The following is a 21,904-nucleotide window of genomic DNA, read 5'->3' on the forward strand; positions in this document are numbered from 1 at the left end:
TGTTGTAACATCCTCAGGTCATTAGGTCATAAGTAAATAGGCTGGTATCTCTGGTCTGAGAGGCAGCCTAGTGTAGTAGTTATGTGGGTCTTACTCCGAGCTGCAGCATAATGGAGTGGTCCTAGGCATGAACTCTGCAAGCCAAACTACCTGAATTCAAATCCTGGCTGTGCTGCTGACTAGCTGTTTGTCCTTGGACAAATCATCCTGCCTCTCTGTGCCTTGATTTCTTAATTTGTAAAATGCAGAAGACACTCATGTACCTTTCTTCAGCTGATTATAAGTACTGAATGAGTAAATATTTATAAAACTTTTGGGACAGTATGGGCACATAGTCAATGATACATAGTTTTTTAAGTTAATAATACTTAATTGATTATAAGAATGTATATGTGGTATTTTTTTAGGGCCAACATTAGCTACTCTAGAGACTCATCTACTGAGAGGCCTCCTTAGTTACAGAGACTGGAATTAATCCTTTTGAATTACAGTGCTTGCACTGGAGAGCTCTATCCTGGCCAGCCACACCATTGACTAGGGCAATTTACTCTCGCTCATGTTTACAGCTCTGACCACAGCTGATTAGACCAGAGACAAAATCCTGACTAAATCTGGACAAAAATATTCTCCCTCCAAGAAATTTCAAACGGGAGAACTGAAACATTGGCTATGCTAACTTTAGTGCTTTTTTAAACATATGCAATGCATTGTTATTTATTATAGCCACCTTTCAGTGCAATAAATGATTAAAGCTATTCCTCCTGTCTAACTGAAATTTTGTGTCCTTTGACAAATATCTCCTCATTACTCCCTCCAACCCCAACCCCCAGCCTCTGGTAATCACCATTCTACTCCCTATTTCTATGGGGTCAACATTTTTAGATTCCACAAGTAAGTGAGATCACACAGTCTTTGCCTTTCTGTGCCTGGCTTATTTCGTTTAGCGTAATGTCCTCCAGGTTCATTCATATTGCCGCAAACGCCAGGATTTCCTCCTTTCTCAAGGTTGAAAAATCTTTCATTGTGTATATACCACATTTTCCTTATCCATTCATCTGATGGTGGATGCTTAGGTTAATTCCATATCTTTGCTATTGCTAATAACATTGCAATGAATATGATGGGAGTGCAGGTATCTCTTAACATACTGATGTCCTTTCTTTTGGATATTACCCTGAAGTGGGTTTGCTGGATCATATGGTAATTCTATTTTTAGTTTCTGAGGAACCTCCATACTCTTTTCCATAATAGCTGTACTAATTTACATTCCCACAAGGGTTCCCTTTCCTCCACATCCTTGCCAATAAAAGTTATCTTCCATCTTTTTACTAAAATAGCCATTCTAACAGGTATGAAGTGATATCTCATTGTGGTTTTAATTTGTGTTTCCCTGATAATTAGTGATGATGATGATTTTTCATATATCTGTTGACCATTTACATGTCTTTTTTTTAAAGAAATGTCTATTTAAGTCTTTTGCCCATTTTTTAAATTGGGTTCTTTATTTTCTTGCAATTGAGTTGTTCGAGTTTCTTATATATTTTGGATAGTAGCCCCTTATCAGATATGTGGCTTGCAAATATTTTCTCCCAATCCATGAGTTGTCTCTTCATTCTATTGTTTCTCTTGCCATGCAGAAGCTTTTCAGTTTGATGACATACTTTTTGTTTATTTTTTGCTTTTGTTGCCTGTGCTTTGGGGGTCACATCCAAGAAATGTTTGCCCCCAGAACAATATTGTGGAGCATTCTCTTTATGTTTTCTTCTAGTAGTTTTACAGTTTCAAGTGTCACATTTAAGTCTTTAATCTATTTTGAGTTCATTTCTGTGTATCATGTGAGGTAAGGGTTCAATTCCATTCCTCTGCATGCGTATCCAGTGTTCCCTACATCATTTATTAAAGAGATTGTCCTTTCTCTACTGTGCATTCTTGGTAGCCTTGTTGAAAATCAATTGACCATAAACATGTGGGTTTATTTCTGGGCTCTCTATCCTGTTTCATCAGTTTTTGTCTGTTTTTATGCCAGTGTTTTGCTGTTTTGGTTTCTATAGCTTTGTAATACATTTTGGAGTTAGGTAGTGTGATGCCTTCAGCTTTGCTCATTTTACCAAAGATTTCTTTGCCTATTCAGGGACCTTTGTGGTTTTACACAAATTTTAGGACTGGTTTTCCTATATCTGTGAAAATGATCTGGCTAACTTTGGAGAGCTGAGGTGCAAGAGCATGTAACATCAGAGCTGGAGTGAGCACCATCGCAAGATGAAGTCACAGACAGGCCTCCCTTATGGGGAAGAACAAACCAAGAGCCACACACAGGAAGCCAATTCATGAGATTGTCCTGTGTCCTTATAAGAAATCCCCCTGTTGGTGTGTGTACCACCAGGCCAGAGGCTAACTGTGAGGAAGGAATATAAAGAACTTGCATTTAGTGAGGTCCTCAAGAGTGGCAGGCAGTTCTAGGCACCTACGTGCATCATCTCACTTAAGCTTCATAGTAATCCTGTCACATCAATCTTATTATTTCATGTTCATGGGTAAAGACACTGATATGGTTTGGCTCTGTGTCCCCACCCAAATCTCATGATGAATTGTAATCCCCAGTGTTAGAGGAGGGGCTTGGTGGGAGGTGATTGCATCATGGGGGCGGACTTCCCCATTGCTGTTCTCATGATAGAGTTCTCACAAGATCTGGTTGTTTGAAAGTGTGTAGCACCTACCCCTTTGCTCTCTCTCTCCTGCCATCATGTGAAGACCATGCCTGCCTCCCCTTCACCTTCTACCATGATTGTAAGTTTCCTAAGTACTCTTCAGAAGCAGAAACCTGTACAGCCCACAGAATTGTAAGCCAATTAAACTTTCTTCTTTATAAATTACCCAGGCTCAGATATGTCTTTACAGCAGTGTGTGAATAGACTAATATAGAAAATTGGTACCAGAGAAGTGGGGCATTGCTATAAAGATACCAGTAAATGTGGTATCTATAAAGATACCAGTAAATGTGGAAGCAGCTTTGGAACTGGATAGTGGACAGAGGTTGAAACAGTTTGGAGGGTTCAGAAGAAAACAGGAAGATGAAGGAAAATTTGGAACTTCCTAGAGACTTGTTGAATGGTTGTGACCAAAATGCTGATAGTGATATGGATAACGAAATCCAGGCTGAAGAGGTCTCAGATTGAGATGAGGAACTTATTGGGAACTGGAGTAAAGGTCACTCTTGCTATGCTTTAGCAAAGAGACTGGTGGCATTGTGCCCCTGGTCTAGGGATTTGTTGAACTTTGAACTTGAGAGAGATGATTTAGAGAATCTGGCAGAAGAAATTTTTCAGGAACAAAGTGTTCAAGTTGTGGTCTGGCTGTTTCTAACAGCATACACTCATGTGTGCACAAAGAGATTATCTGAAACTTATATTTAGAAGGGAAGCAGAGCATAAAAGTTTGGAAAATTTTCAGCCTATGTGGTAGAAAAGAAAAATCCACTTTCTGAGGGAGGAATTCAAGCCTGCTGCATAAATTTGCATAAGTAAACAGAAGCCAAATGCTAATAGCCAAGACAATGGGGAAAATGCCTCCAAAGCATTTCAGGGACCTTCATGGTGGCCCCTCCTATCACAGGCCTGGAGGTCTAGGAGGGAAAAATGACTTCATATGCCAGGCCAAGGGCCCCACTGTTCTTTGCAGTTTGGGGTCATGGCACCCTGCATCCTGGCTGATCCAGCTCCAGCCATGGCTAAAATGGGCCAAGGTATATCTCAGGCTGCTGCTTCAAAGTGTGTAAGCCTCAAGCCTTGGCAGCTTCCATGTGGTGTTAAGCCTGCAGGTACACAGAGGGTGAGAGTTGAGGCTTGGGAGCCTCTCTGCCTAGATTTCAGAGGATGTATGGAAAAAACATCCTGACTGAATATCCAGGCAAAAGTCTGCTGCAGTGACAGAGCCCTCATGGAGAACTTCTAGGCAATGCAGAGTGGAAATGTGGGGTTGGAGCCCTCACAGAGAGTCCCCACTAGGGAGCTGTGAGAAGACAGCCACCAATCTCCAGACCCCAAAATGGTAGATCCACCTACAGCTTTCACCATGCACCTGCAAAAGCTGTAGGCACTCAATGCCAGTCCATAAAAGTAGCCACAGGGGCTGTACCCTGCAAAGCCACAGGGGCAGAGCTGCCCAAGGCCTTGGGTGCCCACCCCTTGCATCGGTGTGGCCTGGATGTGAGACATGGAGTCAAAGGAGATTATTTTGGAGTTTTGAGAGTTAATGACTGCCCTACTGGATTTCAGACTTGCATGGGGCCTGTAGCCCCTTTGTTTTTGCCAATTTCTCCCTTTTGGAAGGGGAGCATTTACCCAATGCCTGTACCCCCATTATATCTTAAAAGTAACTAAGTAATTTGTTTTTTATTTTACAGGCTCATAGGCATAAGGGACTTCCTTGTCTTAGATGAGACTTTGGACTTGGACTTTAGTTAATAATGGAATGAGTTAAGACTTTGGGGGTCTGTTGGAAAGGTATGATTGTGTTCTGAAATGTGACAAGAACATGAGGTTTGGGAGGGGCCAGGGGTAGAATAATATGGTTTGCCTCTGCGTCGCCACCCAAATCTCCTGTCAAATTGTAATCCCCAGTGTAGAAGGGGGGAGCCTGGTGGGAGGTGATTGAATCACAGGAGCAGACTTCCTCCTTGCTGTTCTCATGATAGAGTTCTCACAAGATCTGGTTGTGGGGAAGTGTGCAGCACCTCCGCCTTTGCTCTCTCTCTCTCCTGCCACCATGTGAATATGTGCTTGCTACTCTTCCACCATAATTGTGAGTTTCCTGGGTTCTCCCCAGAAGCAGAAGCCTATATAGCTCACAGAACCATGAGCCAGTTAAACTTCTTTTCTTTTCTGGTGATTGTTGTTTGCAGCTTTAAGGGGCTATCACTAGCCAAATATGGAACGATTTGAGCATCAAAATAAATGATGGTGTAATGGATTATAGCCCACTGAGTAAAATGGAAATCCATGGATCTTGTTGATAAAAATAAATAAGTGAATAAATATATAAGTGAGGGAAAAGAGAAAGCACTTCCTTTCAGTAGGATGCCAACTAGTGAATGTCGAAGCAATGATGAAGTTAGAAAAATCAAAATTGGCAGCTATCATGGTAGTATTTTATTCAGGCAAGAATCATTCAAGGATGATAAAACAAGTTGAGAGGTTTTATGGAATGAGATATCTACATGATTGCAAGGTAGCTCCTCACAAAATACTGATGAATTACAAAAGAAAAAAAATAATAACTCTACAGTAGAGAATCCTAGCAAACACCACCTTCCCCAAGTGATCAGAGTTAACATAACCAGGGATGGGACTTACTGGTATCATGTCCTTTCTACCATGATAGACTGAGAAGGATACAACACTACCTTATGTATTCCAGTCAAACACACACAACCTGAATCTAATCATGAGAAAGCATCAGACAAACTCAAATTGAGGGACAGACACTCTACAAAATAACTGTTGAATATGCTTCAATAATATCAAGGTCACAAAAGACAAGAAAAGACTGAAGAAGTGTCCAAAAAGATGACAACAAAATGTAATATGTTATCCTGGATCAGATAGTGACCTAAAAAGAGAATTTTTTCCCACTTTGAAGACATTATTGGAACGGTTAGTAAAATTTAAGTGGGATCCTGGGATTACAGAGTAATGTTTATAATGTTAATTTACTGATTTTAATGGTTGTTCTGTGATTAGGTGGGAGAGTGTCCTTGTCTTTTAGGAAATACACAGTGAAATGTTTAGAAGTTTTCAGCTTACTCTCAGTTGATTCAGATGGGAAAGAATATGTATATATAGTTTACAGGAAAATAATGATAAAGCAACTGTGGTAAAATCTTAACAACTGGAAATCTGTGTAAAAGATATACAAAGAGTACTCTTCTACTTTTTTCTCTAAGTTTAAAATTATTTCAAAATAAAAACTCTTAAATGATAAAAGAAATCACCATGGTACCTATTTTACTTTCATTCTTCCAGGGCAGAGACTTGGCTTTATGCACCTGCTTTTCCTTGTCTGGCCGATTTCCAGGCACGTAAGAGAAAACCAATGAACACTTGTTTGGATAATTGGTGATTATACTTGTCTTAGCTTCCTTACTAAATTGTAAGCTACTAGAGGGCTTGAACCATGTCTTGTTTCTCTGAATTCCCTGAAGACCCAGCTCCATGTCCTGTACATAACTGACACCATTGGTTATTTGTAGAACGGAATGGAATTATGTGGCCACTCAAATGTTATGATAATGATTAGGCTCTGACAAAGATCCCTTTTATGGGCCTGTGAAAACAATCACAGTACTTGAAACTAAAATTCCCCTCCTGGGCTTGTGAAAGCCAGGGTCCAGGTTAAGCAGCCCTTTGTGAAGCTGCATTCTCTGAGAGCGGCATCTGACTCTCCACTGAGTCACCTTTGGCAGGGAGCCTTCCCCTTAGTCTGCAGTCATTACCCTAATGAAGGACAGCTGGGGCTGCCAACAATGAACTTGCACTCTCAAGTGGCAGCCGCCCTTAAAAGAACAGTTCCCTCACCCACTAGAACAGCCCTCCCAGGCCAGAAATTGGCCCACTGGTTTTATGCCTGGATGGGATGTGGATCCATAGGGAGTCAGAAATGGCAGCTGCAAAGCATGCTGTTGATATAGAAATGCTCAGTTTAAAGAAGAAACCCTGCCCAGAGTGAGAAGGAAAACTTGCCATGTATTTTAAAAACCACTGTCCTATGTTTTGAAAAACTGTATTGGCAGGGGAATCTGATACAGACTTTACTTCTGGACAGCTGTCCTGTTCATTCAGATGCAGGGTGAGCTGGAAGTCAGCCTTCAGGGCCGTGAATACAGGGCAGCTCCAAGCAAGCAACAGGCTCACCAGTGAAACCACCAGAAAATGTGCATTTTTCAAGACTGTTTCCCTGGTGAAAAAATATCTTTTTCTACATAAGCCTGTATAGGCCACTCCTCTGATGCAGAAATCAACATTTCATGAGGTAGATAGAAAAATACTGTCTGGTAATAACCCGCATCACTGAGTGCTTACTCAGTGACAAATGTTACTCTAAGAGCTTTGCATGATTAGCTCATGTAATCCTCCTGATAGCCTGAGGGTAGGTACTCATTGCACCTGGCTGACAGAGAAGGTACCTAAGAAATTTGGCAAAAGCTACAGAACTAGTCAGCGGTGGAGCCACAATCTGAACTCAGATACTCTAACAGCAAAGTCAACTGTTTAACACAGATCTTTCAAAGTTGGGTATTTTTCCAAGGAAACTTCGGATTGACACTTAACTGCAGAGACCATACTATGTTACGTGTGTTGAAACTTGTTTTGATCACACACACACAGTGCTTTGAACATGGAGCATAACCAAGCAATGCTAATGACTATACATCGGAGGAGAATAACATAGGAACGTCAGAAACGAAATGTTTAATTTGGCTGTTAGGGGCACTGGCATGGATCTGAAATCAGTTTTGAAAATGCAGAATGCGACAAAGTTGAAGTCATGCTGATTTGAAGGGTTAAAAGTTCTGCTAGGTAGCTGAGCCAGGAATATGTCCTCTGTCCGGAGTGCTCACCTTACTGCGGGAGGTGGGGCAAAAGCCAGTGGCTGGTCCAGACTGCTAAAGAATTGCAGAGAGACCCATGATATTGAAGAGCATAACTGACAGGCCTCACAGTGTGTAAAAATGTATGCTTGCCATGGGGCAGCGATGCGGCCCATGGGGCAGAGGCGCATGGGCCCATTAGCAGACATGATGAGGACAGGCAGGGTGGGCTGACGCACAGCTGAAGAAGATAGGGGAGCACAGGAAATGACATTTTTAAATGTCAGGAAAACGTTACACAATGAGTCAGAAAGAGATGGACGTTTCCTAGGCAGTAATGCTGCCTCATTATATAAAGTTTTCTGTCCTGTCAGTCATTAACTATACCAGAAAAGAAGGCAAAACATGCAGGTTTTTGTGAATCAAGCAATCTTTAACGTCTGTGACACATCTTCTCATAACTAGACCATGGCAGTAAGCTGCTCAGGAAACGTCAGTTACACAAATGAAAAATAAAAATGGGATAGCACAGAATGCACGAGACAGGGCTCTGGGTGCCCGGCCCTACAGTGCCCTACTTACTTGGTTTACCCACGGCTCCAGGAACCATCCCACAACTATGTGGACAACCTTACACCTACAAAGAAAGTGATTGTTTTCATGTAGCTTTATTGATTCTTCACACAAATATTTGGTGGGATCACTTTTCTGCCATTAAAAGAATCACAATAAAGATCATGCAAAGAACACTAGGGCTGCATTACAGTAGCCTGGATGGTTGCCTGCTCTGCAGACCTTGCTTCTAGTATAGGGCTCTTCAACTTGGAAGGTGGGAAGTAGAAACTAGGAAGAGATTCTCAATGAAAGGAAGAGAAATGGTTTTTTAGAAGAATAGAAGCCTAAATAAGATGATGGGATCTGACACTATTACCTGGAATAGGCAAGCCTGAAGAAACGTAATTATTATCTTAGAATATATAAATAGTTTACTAACTAGAAAGTGAAAACCATAAACAGCCACCAAACACATATCAAAAGGAGAGAAATTGCAATATGAGAATTAGGAAACAATTTCAAATTGTAAGAATATTTTAACTTTCGAATGGGTTACCTAGAAATTCTTGTGATGTTTCTTTCTAGGTTGAAAAATAAAGATAATGATAGGGTTCAATTTACCCACTTGGAATAGTTTTAATAAGTAGTTATCAAAGTAAAGTCTATGGGATCTGGCAATTGTAGAAGAATTTAAAAATTTTATGTTTTCATTTTGATGATCGTTTCTAAAAATTATTTCGTACCCATCTGAGCATGACTCAAGTCTGGGAAACAACAGTTTGAATTTTTAAGCTCTCCTCTCTCACTCTGCTTCTCTTTTATATTATTCTACTATAAATTTTTCTTAGAATAAGCAATCACCACGTAACAGTAGTACAATGGAGCACATACTCAGTGCTACCTTTTGCTAAAGATGACATCAAATGTTAAAACTGCAGAAGATAAAGGGAGCATGTTTACTTCCTATCAATTGGGCCATTTGGTACTGTGACATTGGCATCGAAAATGTTAAATGTCGAAAAATGTAAGGAGGCAGGCTCCATTAAGAATACGACCGTGATTCTTCAGAGGAGATACTTTAGCTCCTCAGATACTTTCTTTTTTTAAAAAGACATAAAATTTGTTCTCACTCATAAGTGGAAGTTGAACAATGAGAACACATGGACATGGGGAGGGGAACATCACACACTGGAGCCTGTCGGGGGGTGGGGGGCAAGGGGAAGGAGAGCATTAGGACAAATACCTAATGCATGCAGGGCTTAAAACCTAGATGATGGGTTGATGGGTGCAGCAAACCACCATAGTACATGTATAACTATGTAACAAACCTGCACGTTCTGCACATGTATCCCAGAACTTAAAGTAAAAAAAAAAAAAAAAAAGATAAAATTTTATGTATCTATTTTTAGATATTCTATACATTTATTCTCCATAGACAAGAGGGAAAAAGGTTGATTTCAAAGATGAGATTGGACATGCAAAATCTCAAATAATTAATTAATGGTTTAAACAGTTTGATGTACTGTTTGTTTACCCCATATATTATTACTTGCAGGTAATGACAAGTATGTATTTATCTATAAGCCACTAATTTGCTGCCACTTTGCCAAGACACCTTGATACTTTTCTGTATCTGATTAGGAGATGCTGACCAGAATTTTAAGAGCTTGGCTGGAGCAGTGCAATGGGCTCAATACTGTGGGAACTTTATTCTCTCTGAGGATACTAGGTGGCACATGTATGTGTCCCACACAGCAAGTATGTTGTGGACCCCAACAAAAATACTCAATTGCAAATTCATTAAAAATCAATGAATGAGTTTTTTAAATCCTCAGCACTTTATAAATATAAGATAAGCACCAAGACACACGTTCAAACTTAAATAACAAGTAAACATATTTTTCCTGTTTTTAGTTCTCTAAAACTACATATTGCAGTCCTGCCTTTCCCTAACTATAATAATGCAATTTACTAATTTAGAGAGATATTATGTAATATCAATTATAAAAAGCATTTCAAGTTAACAACACTTACTCTTTTTCTTTCTTTCTTTTTTTTTTTTTCATCAGAGCCTTTCTCTGTCACCCAGGCTGGATCTTGGCTCACTGCAACCTCTGCTTCCCGGGTTCAAGCAATTCTCCTGCCTCAGCCTCCCGAGTAGTTGGGATTACAGGCGCCTGCCATCACGCCTGGCTGATTTTTGTATTTTTAGTAGAGATGAGGTTTCACCATATTGGCCAGGGTGGTCTTGAACACCTGGCCTCAAGCGGTCCGCCCTCCTTGGCCTCCCCCAAAGTGCTGAGATTACAGGCATGAGCCACAGCGCTCGGCCTCTTAAAAATAAAAAAAAAGAAGTTCTCCACTCATTGAGAACATTCAAGGATTGTTAAAAAAAATATATAGAGATTTGTAAAGTTCCTAGCCTGTTATTCCTGTAAATGAAGTAAGCAAGGATGCAAAATACATTTCTGAAGTTTGAGTTGTTTCAAATTTTGTAGGCATTACCTAATCCCCAAAAGGCAGGTTCTCTTAGTAGAGGACAGGGCACTTTGAGGCAAAAGGCTTATAACTGAGATGCATTAAGTCTATTCTGTTTTAAGATTCGAAAGAAATGTCAAGATTTACATACACACGTGAGAACCAAAACAGACCTGTATTCCCTAGTATCACACAAAGTAGTCCCAGTGTAAACATCTGAAGCTGTGTCCATTTGATTTGATAGATACATAGGTACCATTGTTTTGTTCAAAATCACAATTTAAATACTTTGTGATTTTAGAAATAATGGAGCCACGTTTTCACCATTAAGGTGAGTGATTGTTCAGATACATTTGGCACTGTCCATAGGTTTATGGCTTCCAACTTGTTTAAGACCATTCCCAGAGTGAGTGCTGATTTGCCACGGTTATGAAGCTTTCGGGATATAAACTGTAAGAATGACAAACTACAGCAGTTGAAAATGTGTCTTCAGATACTCACTTGCAACTCCCATTTATGTCTCTAGGAATTGAGAAATGAGGATCGAGGGACCAAATCTGGCCTGGTCAGTAAGAGTGTAGGTAACATATAAATACTAATGTTCATTGCAGTTAGTGTGGTATGCAGAAATATCACAATATAATTGTTAATTGCCAATATGTTTCACTCAAGTTGCACAAGAATAAGTGAAAACTATTTTACTGTAATTTTTAAATGATTTCATCATAATAATTATAAAATATCCTTTCCTCTCCTTAGATGGTTAAAACTGAATTTTCTGAAAATGAATCATTTATACTTCATCTTTATTGCCATTTATTTCTATACAGGTGTATCTATGTATCTGTTATTCAGTTTAGTAGGAGAAACAGCCTTTGGTTGTGACCATTTATTGGTGTCTGTGCAGTTAGCATTCTTGGCATTCTTTATACAAAATAGAATGTTCAAATAATTAAAAGCATTCACTACAGATTTCATGGTATTTTAGGGGTGGTCATGGTATCAGTGGAAGGAGGAGGTCTGTTCTTTGCCCTGCCAAGCCACCTGTTGAATCCTTTTCTTTATTTATTTTCTCCTTCATTATTCATATTCCTTCTCAGCTCACTTCTGTTCCAATCTGACAACAACTATTTATTGCTAAATATTTATCAAGCACCTACTGTGTGTGAGACATTGTGCTAAGCACTTTAAATTTATTACATCTTTAATCCTAAAAACGTCCTATGAAGTCCTATTTTTTAAAATACCCATTTAAGTCTCTGAGGGGTTTTTTATTTGTTTTTTTGTTTTTGTCTTCCTCTTTTTTCAAAGCAGCACTCCAATTTTTCTTTAAGTAGTTGCCTCTGCCCCAGTCCCTGTGGTTCTGGAGACTGTCAGTCAAAATCCCCTACCCCTCCTACCTACCAAACTGGAGACACATGACTCAAGGTAGGCCAATCAAGCTTACCCTGGGAGAACCCAGGATGACAAATGGTTAGGGTAGAGTCATTCTGGTGTCAGAATGCTGAGGAGAATATATTTCTTCTGTCATCTCAATCCATGGAGTTGCCTAGTTTCCATTCTTTGTGAGGCCTTTTCCTTTGTTTCTGGGAGAGAACTAAGATTATTCCAATACATTACCCTTTTTGGCAAAAGTGAATCTCTTTCTGTTGCTTGCAATCAAAGAATCCTAACAGATGTGTTTCCATTCTTCAGATGAGGAAAAGGAAACTGAAGCTTAGAGAGGATAAGTAACTTGTGCAAAGTGGATGGAAGAGGCAGGACACCCATGCCAGTTAGACTCCAAAACATAGGATCTTACCCGTCATGCCATGCTGACCATTCCAGCCTGGTGAAGTAGGGAAGAAGTGCCTGGAGCTGGGAGAGAAAGTACATCCCACTTTTTTCTTTTCCAGCTTTCTAAAACCCTGTGTGCATCTCTTCAATCAGGTGTTATACACTCCAGGTTTGCTCACTCCAAGTAATGAGTCAAAACTGATGTACAGAATAGCAAAATTATTTATTGACTCAAACCATTACTTTAAAGCACGTAACTTTATTACTGGTAACTAAGCCCGTTGCATCACTCACTTAAGCCAATGATTTTATACATTATAGACTCTTATGTCCCAGAACTATGAACATGCAATGTATGGACAAGGTTCTACAGTTATGCTACAGGCAAGGTAGCATGATGTGATGGAAGAATAAATAAAAATTGAAGTCAGAAGACAAGCTTCCAATTTCAGCTCTGCCATTTCCTAGGTATGTTCCTAAATATTGGGAAAATTGGCCTCTGTGGGTCTTGGTTCTCTCATCTGTGGAATGGTAGTGGCAATGATCTTTATGGGCTTATTGTGAGGATTTAGTGAGATCATGCACCTTTTGAATTCCCTAGGGAACTATAAAGCCCCACAAATATTAGTGCTATGTTTAATTTCAGGATCTAAAGAACCGCTGTGTTCAATGACAATTTCAAGAGCATTTTCCTTGTTCAATAGCCTCTTTCATTGGTGCCCAAGCCGGAGTCTTCTCTTTGTCATTTTTTAGCCAGATGAATGGCAGAGCATTCATAATAAAATTCATGTTTCAGGCTTCCAATCAGCTGGTTTTTGTAATTCTGCCTTGAATTTGTCCTCCTAGTGACAATTCTGATTTCACTGAAGGAAATCTGATCTGAAGAGTTATATGTGGGATGGGGAGGACAAATCCTGCGGGTCACAGGAAGAGTTCTAGTTCTCATTGATAATGATCATAAATTGATACCATTCAACTGAAGGTCAGCAGCCTCTCTGAAAAGAATTGGTGCTGCAAACTCATTTCCCGGGGAACAGGCACAGCACAAAGCCTGCATCGACCTTGGCCCCAGCATTCACCCGCTCATTAGGGTCAGGGTGAGTTCAGGAGCAGCCCTCTGGACCCCGTATTGATCTCTTCCAGTAGTGATTGAATCATATTAGTGTCCTAACATGGAAAACTGGTGCTTCTGTTTCTTCCACTTTGCTTTTTCTGGGGTTATATAGAAAATACCAGCTTTTTATTCATTCATTTAACACTGAGGCTGTACTACATACAAGGCATTGGGTTTAAACTCTGAGACGAATCACAGATAAACCTGCCCTGAGGGAAGCATACAACAGAAGGGGCTGTAAGACATAATCATAAATAACATCAATCAATGTAACTGGAAAAAAAATATTTTAAAAGCTAGCAAATACATTTTAAAGAAGGAACCATTTTTCTTTAGGAAAAAAGACTGCCAAAAGCCTTGACAAACCCTTCCAGGAGTGAAGGTGAGACCCTAAAACTGACATCTCTAAGGAGATGATGAAACAAAGAACGAGCTGGAGAATTTGGGGTTAAGAAACGGAAAGCAAAGAAGAGAGGGAAGGAGGAAGAAAGATGGGGAGTGGGGACAGGCCAGAAGGCAGAGGCTCTGGCCATGGGGAAGAATGGCCATGAGATATTCTTGTAACAGGGCAGCCAAAGAACTTTTAAGATGAAGGATGAATAAGATTTAATATTATGCATCCATGTTGTAGTGCAGTACTGGAAACCTCCCTTCACTGCTCCAACTTGTTAGTAAACTTTATACAGAAATGTCTCCTCCTCTGAGTGGTTTGTGTGGTAGGAATTACAAAAAAAGGTAGGTGGGGTGACTCCCATATCTGCTGAGAGAAGAAGGAGCCACAGAAGGTGAGACACAGAGAGTTTACAGTTTTAGAGAGAGCAGTAACTTGGAGCCTAAGTGCCCATGAGTCTGTAGTTCCCCAGAATGTGGAGAAATGGAGAGAGGGTGTGTTGCCCTTCCTGTGGGATTGGTTTGAGTCAATTTTATTTTAACCTCAGAGACAGGTGACTTCTGCTATAATCTAGGTGCCAAAGCAGAAGAGGAAGGTATCGTAAGGAGAGACGCTGTGAAAGAGTTAATGTGAATGACAGAGCTTGGGAAGGATTTCATGGGTCCAGGCAGAGGCTATGATGGAGCAGAGGCTATGATGGAGCATGGCTGTGGGTGAGCACCGAGACATGTCTGGCCACAGCTAACGTCCAGCCAGTTGTCAGTGGAGAGAATGGTGAGAGAATAAACTAGAAGGCAGTTTGGACCACTGGGCAAAGAAAACCTTGAAAGACAAGCTGAAAAGGTTGTAGGTTGTTTCATTATTTGGAAAGAGATGGGGAGCCTACCTTTTTCAAAACACTTTAGCATTTAAAATTTCTTCTGATTTTAAATCTATTTGTTTATGAGAAATGAAACAGGTATTATTATGATTATTCCCATTCTACAGATAAGAAAACTGAGAAATACATTATTAAAGTTGTTCATAGTCAGCATAGTAATGAAAAAAACCCACTCCATATTTCTTAAATTTGAATTCAGCACCCTTCTTGTGCTCTGTGGTGTCCATAAACACACTTTTAGAATAAACATGTCTCAAGAGCTCCAAAAGATTCCCTGGGGAAGGGCTGGGGGAGGGAGGGAGAACCACAAGGCACACTCCGACTGATTTTCTTGGGAGCAATTATGGAGGAGAATTTCTGATGAATAAAATTCTCCACCTCATTACACAAGTAACTAATCTAATCAACCAGTCCCGTAAGTGGGCTAATTTCTGGTGTATGAGCTGCCGCCTCAGCCCACCCATTCTCCCTGATGCCCTTTCGTTCTTCCTCAGTATCAAATGACTGTCAGTAGTTCATTCATTCCACTAACACTCTGTGCCAGGCACTTGGGGAAGTGCTGGGAAATGGTCTTTTGGGGACAGTGATCCATCTTGTTGTCCAAAACCCGAATATTTATCTTTCTCACCAATAGGAATGACTCTATCATGCCAACAGCCAGACTGCCTGGAACCTAAGAATCCCTTGGAGAGTAGAGACCAAATAAATAGCTGTTTTTGAAACTTCTGTTTCCACTGCCTGCTCATATCCACTCATTTTCCAAGTTCCATATAAGCTGACTCCCAATCACAAAAGACATCATTACTCTTGATTTTCCTAACTTCCACTCCTAATTTTCACTGTATACTGCTGTTGCATTCATTTTCTCAAAGTTCAGTCCTAGTGGATCACATTCTCGCCAAAAAACAAAACAAAAGCAGTAGATTGCAGACCAACAATTCCATTCCTACGTATTTACTCCTACCCCCAAAGGAAAGCATATATCCACAAAGAGACATGCATGAGAAAGTTTACAGCTGCTTGGCTCACAAGTGTTCATAAACTGGAAACAACTCAAATGTCCATCAACAGAAATAGAGAGAAAATGTGGCACATTCATACTATTTAGCAACCAAAAAGAATGAACCACTGACATACAGAACATGAATGAATCTCCAAATATTATTCTGAGAAACAGAAGCCAGACACAAAAGAGTATATACTGTGTGCTTCCATTTATATAAAGTTTGAGAAAAAACAAAACTAATTTATGATGACAAAAATCAGGATAATGATTGCCTATGGAGCATGAATTGGCTAGAAGGGCCCACAAGAGAACTTTCTAGGGTGAAGAAAATGTTCTTTATTTTGGAGAATCAGTAAGATGAGTGTATACATTGTCAAAACTCATTGAATTCTACCCTTAAGATCTGTGCATTTAACTGTATGTAAATTTTACCTCAATTACAATCATTAGTAGTTCCCTACTCCCTATTTAATTATGTACAAATCATCTGCCCAATCCATGTAGTGAGAAAGTAGATTAGTGGTTACCAGGACCTGGGGGAGGGGAGAATGGGGAATGATTGCCAGTAGGGCTGGATTTGTTTTAGGAATCATAAAAATGTTCTGAATTAGTGTAGAAGGTTGCACAGTCTGTGAACACACTAAAATTACTGAATTGTACACTTTAAAAGGATGAGTTTTATAAATGAATTATATCCCAATAAAAAAAAGACCCTACCCAGCATTCCAGGCAGTCATGAGATAGTCCTGAACTAGCTGAAATTTTCTAATCTGTGGTTCCATACCTGTTCTCTCATCATTCTTTCTTCACGTAACCGCTTGTGAAATTCTACCCATCATTGAAGGCCTGTCTCAAAAACCACAACTTTCCTAGTCTTCTCTGCAGAGTGCAACCCCTTTCTCTGAACTTCTGGTACTTGGCAGAGATCTCTCTTCTGAAAGGGCCCATCATTTTCTGCCTGGGATTGTGTTTATTGCTGCATTTGTCTGATTCTTCTTCTTAGATTATAAGATTAGTAAGGACAAGAACTGGGCCCTACCTATTCTTGTATCCTTGACAGCACACAGATATTCCTCAATAAATGCTTGATGAATTGAATTAACTGAGATTAATGACTCTAACTCTATAAATTTCAGGACAGGAAGAAAGCATGAGCCCACTGGCAAGTTTTGTGAGGCATGAATGTTTGGGCTGTGAAGTGATCAACCACTCTAGGGGCGGTTCTCAAACTTGAAGATGTCCCCGGATCACCTGAGCCATCTATTACCTATCACTCTCCAGACTCTCAAGGGGGATTCAGATTCCCAACTGTGGTGAAGCCCAGAAGATTCACAAGGTGATTCTGATGCAGGAGGTCTGCAAACCACATTTCCAAAAACCCTGATTTTGAATCAAACATTTAAAAATGAATAAAAAGAACGATTTTACTTGATTTATTTTCTCTAGATGTTTTATTGGCTGAATTTTAATCTCTTTATGAGAACAATTGTGCTCCTAGGAATTGACAAGGGCTACATTTTTGCTGGAAGTCTTCCAGGTGGCCCAAAAGAAAGGTTGCATTATTATGAAACTGGGTAGGAATGCTAAGGTAATTTCTCAACCATGCTAACATCACAATAGCTGGTGCCACCTGTAACCAAATCATACTGTGACTTCAAACTTTGAATCAAATGGTGATTTCTAACTTCCCTTGTTTCATAGCACACACTGCTTTCAACTTAGCTCTGGGCCATTTATTATTCTGTTGGAAAACTCACGGAGTGCTGTGTGGTATGTGTGTTGACTAGTTTTTCACACTGAGTTCTAAACACAGGTTCTGAAAGTAGAAAATTTTCATAGCACATAGGCAGAAAGGATAATTCTACTCAAATACCCACTTTGAAATGGGCTTTTTCCAAAGCCAACATAATCTAAAGACCTAATAAATATTACGATTTGCTTGGATTTTAAAGCTAATGACCAAAAAGACAAAAAGACCCTCTCTCACAATAATCTTACCTGCAGCAGGAAATGAAGCATGAATTCAGCAACCTCTTGGCCTAGACAGGAGGCCTAGCACACCTGCCAGGCTACAGAGCTCTGAAAGGCTGCAAAGGAAGACACTAGATCTGAAATGCAAAGAGCTAAAGAACAGAGAAGCGCGCTCTGTCCTCAGATGCCCTGCATGCATTTCCTTTTCATGGCATCTCCCTTTTGATCCTTGCACTGATAACCTCCATTAGCACCTGCAGCACTCCCCAGAGTGGGCCTAAACTTCCTAAGCCCCGCGGTATCCTTGACCTCCTCTCAGGGTTTCCTAGACCATAGACTGCTTCTGAAACTCAGTCCTTGCAACTGCTACCCCAGTTCACCTTAGCAATGCTCATCAGACATAGCGTTCCCAACCCACCCTCTTCACTCTGGCAAAGTAAGTCTAGGGCTGTTTAGGGATAAGGGACAGAAGCAGGAAGCTGAGCAAATGGACAATGTCCCTGTGACGAATCATTTGGTTCCTGGGTAAACCTCTGGTTTTCCTTAGATCTCTATGGCCGGACATCTCAGATCCTACTGTTCCTTTTTGCCAGTAACTCCGGGCAGGGACTCTATGTCTAAAGCCCTGGCAAGACAGCACTGCCTGCTTTTGTTCTGAAATTAATTGTTGTCACATTCTCCCCACTGGTGTCACTGAAACAGTAATACTAAAAGGGCGTGGGAGCAGACTTCACCTAATTGTACATCTTCCCACCTCTTCTTTTCACAGAAATACATATTGCGCAGGAATGTGCCAGAGGAGTGTGCCTTCACTAGCCGTGCATTGATTTGACCTGCAATTATGAATGGTTCCTGTCCTAGCCATTCAGAGCAAACCATTTTCTCCTAGAGGTCTAGGGTTGTGGACACCAGGCTATCTAGACATCTCATTGGATCACAGTTAAAGATGTGGAGAGAGATCGAACGTAAAGAAGGACAAGAGGATTAAGAAGCAGTTCCTTACGACCTCTTCCATGCTCCCCATCCCTAAACAGCCCTGGACTTACATTGCGAGAGTGAAGAGGATGTGTTGGGAATGCTATGTCTGATGAGCATCACTAAGGTGAACTGGGGTAGCAGTTGCAAGAACTGAATTTCAGAAGCAGCCTATGGCCCAGGAAACCCTGAGATGAGGTCAAGGATACCTCAGGCTCAGGAAGTTTAGGCCCACTCTGAGGTGACTTTGGAGATACTGAGTGTCTAGAGCCACTGCTGTTCTGGAAGATACCTAACTAGACCTGGCGCATAGGAGCCAACTGCTTCATCCTCTGGGTTCACTCCAGCGACTTTCATCCTTTGGCAGCCATAGCTTCTGCTGGAGACCACAGTGCTTTTCAATAGGCATAAGAACCATCTCTCCAACCATATACTAACCATGTACTAGGTGTGGATCCTTGAACAGTTGTTAACCTTTCTGAGCTTCAGTTTTTTCATCTGGAAAATGGAAATAATAATATATCCCTGATGGAATAATGCAAGTCAAAAGCTTAGTGCCAGCACCATGCCTGGTTCTGAGAAAGCACTCTCTAACTAGTTACTATTATTCTTGTTGTTATTCATATTACACAACATTAATATTATTAAAACCGTTGGACCAATTTTAGATGGATCCCCACTTGTCCCATGCCCCTTTGGCACTGATGCCAGAAGTGGATGGAGAAGCTTTGGCAAGGGAGTCTGGAATTTAGGAACTTGTGGTTCCTCTAGTGCTGTGCCATCAGAATCTTCAGGCCATGGAAGAAAAGCTTTCCTGTCCAGGCTACCTTAGAATGGAAAAGAAGGGAGAGGTGATGAGCAAATTTGTTTCCTCTTTCTCTGTTATAGAGAAAATGAGGTTTGCTGAACCAGGATGAGGTTGTTTTCAGAACTCTGACGGGTTTCCCAAGAATGAAGGTTTATGAGTGAAGGCAATTGTATTTCTTGTAGGCATTCTTTTTTCCCACTTGCAGACCTTGAACTTCCAGAGACAAGCTTTTCCGAGCCCTTGTCAACCAGCATCAGGACGTGTGTCTCTCTCCCCATGCCCCAGCCCTCTGGCCGTGCCCCTGCCAACAGGCTGAGGACATGTTCACAGGACTCTGCTCCAAGAAATAAGGAAGTAACTCATAGCAGCCTCTGACTCAGATTTGGTCATTCTAAGTTAAATTCTTGTTAGATAGTGACCGTTTGTAAAAAAGGAAAATAGCTAACAATCTTATTCCTTATTGAAATATTGCAATGAGAATGCAAGGAATGTATGAACAAGGTATTTGTAGACCTTCACTTGGGATCACAGTAATTATAAAAGCCAAAGATGATGATACTGTGATGAAAACCCTCAATGATACCTAAACATCTCGTAGAATAGAGCTCAGACTCCTGAGCCAAGCATGCAGAGTGCCCCATCAAGCACCTCCTCCCTCCCCTCCTGTCTTAGGAAGGCATCCAGATAGTGACTGAGAACATCAGGGATGGTCGGTCTAGTAGTATTCATCAGCCTCAAGTTTTCAAGCAAAACTCAGGCATGTTGAAGCCTTAGCCCCAGGGAAGGGGTGGACACTGGGGGACTCTGCTGCAAGATCCCATGGCTCAGCTTGTAGGCATAACAGGCTGATCCATGATGAGGTCAGTCAAAGATCTGGAACCTTATGGCTTGGGAATTAACAATTATCCTTGCTCAGGCTTGATGTCATGTGCAAGTTGGACAGTCCCAGCCCACTCTGCTCTCTAGTACTTGTGGCCCTTTCCTTTCAAGATGCCTGAGGAGTGTACCATGGAAAGGAGGAGGTGGAGACTTTTGCTTTTCAGGCAGAAGTTGCCGAATTCATGTATCTCAACATCAATACCTTCTATTCCAACCAGAAAATTTTTCTTCAGGAGTTGATCTCTAATAGATTTAACACATTAAACAGAATTTGCTGAGAGCCTGACAGACTCTTCTGAGTTGAACAGCAGTAAAGAGATGAAAATTGACATCATCTTCAACTCTCAGGAATGCACCCTGACTTCGGTGGACACAGGCATTGCCATGACCAAGGATGACCTCATAAATAATTTTGGAACCATTGCCAAGTCTCCAAGATTGAGCAGTTTGGTTTTTAGCCTACCTGATGGTACAGAAAGTGACCGTGATCACACATCACAATGCTGATGAACAGTATGCCTGAGAGTCTTCCTCCACCATATGTGCTGACCATGGTGAGCCCGCTGGCAGGGATACCAAAGTGATCCTCCACCTTAAGGAAGACCAGATAGAGTACTTAGAAGAGAGACAAGTCAAAGAAGTAGTGAAGAAGTACTCATAGTTCATAAGCTATCCCATCACTCTTTATTTGGAGGAAGGAATGAGAGAAGGAAACCGGTGACAATGAGGCAAAAGAAGAGAAAGGTGAGAAAGAAGAGGAAAATAAAGATGCTGAGGAAAGGCTCAAGATTGAAGATATAGGCTCAGATAACAGCAGTAAGGGTAAGAAAAAGAAGACCAGAAAATTAAAGAGAAATACATTGATCAGGAAGAGCAAAACAAGGCCAAATTCATTTGGACCAGAAACCCTCATAATGTCACCCAGGAGGAATATGGAGAATTTTACAAGAGTCTCACCAATAACTGGGAAGACTACTTGGCAGTCAAGCATTTCTCTGTCGAAGGTCAGTTGGAATTTAGAGCATTGCCACTCATCCCTCAGCAGGCTCCCTTTGACCTCTTTGAGAACAAGAAGAAAAAGACCAACATCAAGCTGTCCATCGTATGTTTATCACGGACAGCTGTGATGAGTTGACACAAGAGTTTCTTAACTTTATTCATGGTTTGGTTGACTCTCAGTATCTGTTTCTTAACATCTCTCGATAAATGCTTAAGCAGAGCAAAATCTTAAAAGTCATTCAAACAAACATTGTTGAGAAGCGCCTTCAGCTATTCTCTGAGCTGGCAGAAGACAAGGAGAAATACAAGAAATTCCATGAGGCAGTCTGTAAAAATCTAGTCTACTGATTTAAATGTTAATCACATCTGCAAAATGTCTTCATGCCAACATGTAGACTGGTGTTTGGCCAATCTAATATATGGGTAGCATGGCCTAGCTAGGTTGACACATAAAGTTTGCCATCACACCAAGTAATCCAGCACTGCC

At 40.8% G+C, this 21,904-nt stretch overlaps 1 pseudogene; it reads left to right on the plus strand.

Annotated features, from left to right (window-relative positions):
* Window positions 1-7,750: 7,750 nt before the first annotated feature.
* On the plus strand, window positions 7,751-21,765 carry LOC116810084 (heat shock protein HSP 90-beta-like; annotated as a pseudogene).
* Window positions 21,766-21,904: the final 139 nt, after the last annotated feature.

The sequence above is a fragment of the Hylobates moloch genome, unplaced genomic scaffold, assembly GCF_009828535.3.
Source record: "Hylobates moloch isolate HMO894 unplaced genomic scaffold, HMol_V3 SCAFFOLD_1, whole genome shotgun sequence".
Lineage (NCBI taxonomy): Eukaryota > Metazoa > Chordata > Mammalia > Primates > Hylobatidae > Hylobates > Hylobates moloch.